This window comes from Podarcis liolepis, assembly GCF_965112155.1.
Source record: "Podarcis liolepis genome assembly, chromosome: 5".
Lineage (NCBI taxonomy): Eukaryota > Metazoa > Chordata > Lepidosauria > Squamata > Lacertidae > Podarcis > Podarcis liolepis.
Window position 1 is genome coordinate 51,302,372 of NC_139556.1, and position 5,718 is coordinate 51,308,089.

The following is a 5,718-nucleotide window of genomic DNA, read 5'->3' on the forward strand; positions in this document are numbered from 1 at the left end:
TTGGGATTAAGCTGAAGATATTTACAGTCAGGGAAAAGAGAGAGGACAGTCCCCAAAAGCAGAGCAAGTGGGAGAGAAAGAAAACAGTTTATTGTGGTATGTTCAACGCATTTCACATATGAAACCTTTCTTCAAGGGCAACTAAAATAGGCATGTATTCAGTAATTCTGAAAATGCAATGGGGAGATGATGTAGCTCAGTGGTTGAGCATCTGCTTTGCATGCAGAAGGTCCCAGGTTCAATCCCTTGGATCGCCAGTTGAAAGGATCAGCCAGCAGATGATGGGCAAGACCTCTGCCAGAGATCGGCTGTCAATCCAAGTAGACAGTGCTGACCTATGAGGATAAATCATCTGACCTGGTATAAGGCAGCTTCCTGTGTATACCCTTTAAAGTCAAACATAGACTGTTGCAATCTTCGTATATATTATAGTACTGCAGACTGAGCACAATTTTATCCATGTTTGCGCAGAAGTAACCCTGGAATGTGTCATTTGGTGTGGCTTTTTCTCTAATCAGAAGATAGATTTGCATAGGAATGAATTCCTCTGAAATCCAAGGTCTTTGATGCCATAGGATAGGACTGCACTTCTCTAATGAATTATTCCTAAGTAAATATTAAAATTCTTTAAAAGCAATAAATAAAACTAACTCATGATAATATGTTGCTGTTGCCTCATTTAAATTTCACACCTGGGATTGTGCCTGTCTACAACATCCTGAGAAGTCTCCATGATTATTGCACTAAAAGATGTTAAAGTATGTTTTTATGCATCCTCGTCCATTCACCAGCTTGTTATGTTTTGAAAGCCTTTTTCTAGTGGCCTCACCTGCATAAAACCTATTGCATGGGCATCAATGACATAAAAATTGTGGAAACTGCTGCAAGTGGCAAATTGTCTAAAGCACACACACAAACTTGTACACAAACACAAATTCTCAATTGGATTCTCAAAATTAACTTAGGAGAAACACACAAGAGGAACAATCTTGTGATAATGCAGCCACTAGTAATGTTGGTTGTTCTGGCAGTTGACAGGCTTGTGCATTGCGGTCAGCCAATCAGTCCTTAATATTATGAGTCTTTTTACGAGCGATAATGGGCTCTTCAGATCACTTCCAACAAAACTATGTTCTTCCACAGAGCTTTGTTGGCACAATTAAACATGAGGTGCTGTGTCCTTTGATCTGACCACAATGGAGTTAGAAGTATATTGTTTCTATCTTAGTGTGCACTTCCTCTAGGTCAGTGGTGGAGAACCCACAAGTGTAATTATGACTACCAGGCTCCCTATTTGGCCCATGAAGCTGTTTCAGCCAAGCCACACCGACTGCTACATACCTGACATCACATATGATGCCTTCCATAAGGTCTATTGCAGGCATAGGCAAACTTGGCCCTCCAGATGTTTTGGGACTACAACTCCCATGATCCCTAGCTAACAGGACCAGTGGTCAGGGATAATGGGAATTGTAGTCCCAAAACATCTGGAGGGATGAGTTTGCCTATGCCTGGCCTATTGTGGGGCAGGTAAAGATGCAGCTGAGCTGCAAGGTGGGTTGCAGGCAGCTGTGCAAAGCTCTGCACACCCAACTCTGCAAGCTCCAGTGATCAACTGATCACTGGGGCTTTGCTAGCTTTCTTAAGCTGTGATGATCAGCTGGTCACTGGGGGTTGCAAATTGCTGTCCACCAGGCTTGGCAAACCCCAAACGTCAGCTGATTGTTGGAGATTGTGAAGCATTATGGGCAGGGCTTGTGAAGCCTTGATGATCAGTTGATTGCTCCTGATCATCTGCCAACCCTGGTCCACGAGGGGTGTGTGTATATATCTACTTTCCTCCCCCTCCTCTACCATCACTGGATAACTTTTGGCATTAAGCAGTAATCTGAAGGGCTCAGGTTTCCCTTCAGTCACAGATAGAATCTGTCCACCTCTTAAGGTAAGCCAGCATTCTGAGCCTGCAGAACTGTTGTATCTTATCTCATGAGTGTCACCCCATTTAGCAATTTTGCACCCCATTACAAAACGGTGATAAACTGTTTCCACGGGGGTGGGTTTTTATGGGGAAGAGGGAATGTGCCCCTGTTGCCAAGGCCTCTGAGCCAATAGTCTCTTGCCCCAATGTGTAGTGCAATGTTGATGTTAATGTGGCATGTGCATCCCCATCCATATTCTACCCCAACTTGTCATGAGGAGAGCTGGACCAAAGCAAAGATACAGTGGTGCCCCGCAAGACGAATGCCTCACAAGACGAAAAACTCGCTAGACGAAAGGGTTTTGCGGTTTTTGAGCTGCTTCGCAAGACGAATTTCCCTATGGGCTTGCTTCGTAAGACGAAAATGTCTTGCGTTTTTTGCAAGTTTGTTTCCTTTTTCTTAACACCGTTAATACAGTTGTGACTTGACTTCGAGGAGCAACTCATAGAACGCGGTGTGGTGGCCTTTTTTGAGGTTTTTGGTGATTTTTGAAGCTTTTCCAAAACTTTTCCGACACCGTGCTTCGCAAGACGAAAAATTCGCTAGACGAAAAAACTCGCAGAACGAATTAATTTCGTCTTGCGAGGCACCACTGTATTGGAGTCTTGGCCAGGACTGTGTATAGTAAGGCAGTGAACACTGGTTTCATTGCCTGGGTAACGGAGTGTGTGTCTTCACCCCCCCAAAATGGTTGCAAATGGGCATGAAAAGCTATGCAAATGAAAGAAGGATGGATTGGGAACAGGTGGCCATGGCAAGCCAAATTATAGGGTGGACATGATTGAGCCCATACATTTGTGGAAGACAATTGCTGGGCTTTTGAGGCTAAACAAAATTACCTTTCTGCCACAACCTGCTCACATTGAGCAGGAGATTCAGTCTGAGGTTCATCTGCCTTTCTTCTGTTTTGAAATTTAATTTATCTACTTTGCCTTTGCTGTAACCTGTTTCACTTTCCACGAGATTTCCTGAATAATACTGCAGGAGCAGCACAGGTCTGATACTTTTATAGGGGGGGGGCGGAAACCTGCCCGATGAAAGCAAAGCCCTGTGCAAAACCTGAGCCCAATTGAATATTAAGTAGATGGGTTTTCCCTAAAACGCAACTGGATAGCTCAGGTCTACGGTTTTGCAAACACACTTCGGAAAGTACTGACAACGTAAACCTCAAGTTAAAACTCAGCAAAATGAAATAACACATTGGGCAGTAAGCAATGCTGTTAGTGCAAGGCGTTAACACTTGTGCAACAGAACTTTCCTTCCCTCCTCCTACTGTACATGCAGAAATCCTTGTGCTGACGGAACAATCATGCAGTGTTACTTTGAATACAACCCAGGATCTTTACTCTCAGCACATCCTTTAAATACATATCCTGATAGAAAGCAGACATTGAAACTTGTACTCATTGGTTTACTTTCATCACACGTTAAATAAGTGAACATCTTGGTCAGATATAAACATCTATACATTTCTCATTTGGATTTTCAAAATTGCCAGGTTTGAATGCATTCCATTTTCTATAAATGCATTTTTCACAAGCTTATTTTCCCAGCTACCATTGCAACAGATCTATTTTCAAAGCACAATTTATTCTTACTATTATTCGTATTCATATTATTTTATCCCATTTATAAATCACTTTCCATAAAATAGCTTGAAGTGATTTCACATTCAAAACATCAACAATAAAAATAATGAACAACAATTAAGTGCACCTTTAAAATATGGAAAGCTTTCCCCCCTGCACTAGGTAGTTGTCATTCTCCTCCATCTCTTCTTATGCCATTGTGTGGCGTTTGATATGTAGTATTTAACTTAAACAAGCCAATAACTGCTGAATAAAGTTTGCAAACCGAGACAGGCTTTGTATTCCAACCCCTCAGTCTTAAACTGGCCTGATAAAAATCAGAAACTTGTCAGTCTTTAGGATTTTTTAAATAAAATTGGGATCGGGTGGGGGACTAAATTTAGCCATCGTTGCCTCTCGCTGGGGCTGCTGACCCTGAACCAAGTGACTGTAGCTGTGCTAACAAGAGACCCATTGTCCCTTTCATTAATTGAACTCACAGAGGCAGGTAAATCTTTAAGCAAGATGAATGGGCAACATTTTTTAAAAGTAAAATAATTCACTAGAATTTGAGGTGCATTTCTCTTTAATTAGATGAGTACCAAGTCAGAGGCCTTGTCAAACACCCTGCATTACCTTTATGATGTCAGAATGAAGCCAGGGCATCGCAGAGCGGCAGGTGAAGCTAGGCAAATACGACACACTTTTCTCTTGCAGTCTTTTCTCCAGATGAAAAAAGTCATTACCACAATGATACTCCTAATTATACTGTCATTAGGGTACTGCTGCAGTGCATGCAGCCGGCTTGCTTAGGCAAACGGATAGAATGTGGCGTGCAGAAGCAGCCCTTCCAGTTTAACCAGTTAGTTTGACGTGGCACCTTTTTAAAGGGTCCACCTTATTTCTGCGATAGTTGTTTTGAACTGTTTTTGACTTTGTGTTTTAATTCTTGTAACCCACCTCTGAGGGCAGGTAATTAAATTAATAATAATAATAATAATAACAATAATAATAATAATATGCAATTTTCTTAATAGTACTGGTCTTGAACACAAGAAACAGTACTTTAAGACAACAGGACAGACTTGTAGTGTACTATACCCTCCAACGTTTCTTTGATGAAAATAGGAACGTCCTATTTATTTATTTATTTATTTATTTTACTATTTAGGCCCTGCCCATCTGATTGGGTTGCCCCAGCCATTCTGGGTGGCTTCCAACATATATAAAATCATAATAAAACATTAAAGATTTAAAAACTTTCCTATAGAGGGCTGCCTTCAGATGGCTCAGGAGTCAGATAGCTTCATACCCTCCAAAATTTCTCTGATTAAAAATAGGGACATCCTAGGGAAGTGTGGGACATTCCAGCATCAAAACAGAAACCAGGACAGCTTCTGTAAATCCAGGACTGTCCCTGGGAAATGGGGACACTTGGAGGGTCTAGTGTATCTGTCACATGTCATTCATTAAGGCCTCTTCCCCTCACTATCTGTGAGGTGCCCATGCCTCATCTGCTAGATGTAGGTATACTGAGTGGATCAATAATTTTGTTGTTCTGAGGCTCAAAGGGTTCTGAGACTGTACTGAATCAACAACAATCTCAGAAGTCTGGTCCATGTGCTTTGTTTTTGAAGGTGCAGCTTGGCTACCAGGTCCTACTTTACCATGGATGTTCCTCTGTTTGGTGGAAGCTTGGTTTAAATATCAAGAACCTTAAGATGGGAGAGGATGCCCCTTGAAGTGACCATCAACGGTTCACACCTGGACAGCAGACTGAGAAGGCATCTGCTAACAGTCTTCTCCACTATAAGGAGATGCAGTTGTTTCAAAATTTATAGCTAGCTATACATATCATTCAACATATGGAAATTTAAGGCAAATCTGGGCCCTCTTTTTGGGGGGTGACACATTTTCTCTAATTTTGGGTGATTCATAAGTGGTCACCTTATGTAATATTCCTGCTTATTTTTTTCTTTCATACTGAATTAACTGCTTTAAAAAAGTATAATGTTTGAGTTTGAAGTACAACCCCCCCCCCCAAAAAAAAACCCCACCCTAGGCAACATATGAAACACATCAAAGTCAGGTCCTGCACATTGGGCTTAATGAACTAATTTAGAGAAAGTGCCATAAATACAACTAAAATTAAAAAAAAACCTGGGAGAGCA

At 41.4% G+C, this 5,718-nt stretch overlaps 1 long non-coding RNA gene across 1 annotated transcript; it reads left to right on the plus strand.

Moving 5' to 3' along the window:
• The first annotated feature begins 4,392 nt into the window (after positions 1-4,392).
• On the plus strand, positions 4,393-5,430 carry LOC310707599. Its single transcript, XR_014526608.1, has 2 exons — positions 4,393-4,519; positions 5,185-5,430. It is a non-coding gene; the product is annotated as an uncharacterized lncRNA (long non-coding RNA).
• The last annotated feature ends 288 nt before the right edge of the window (positions 5,431-5,718 follow it).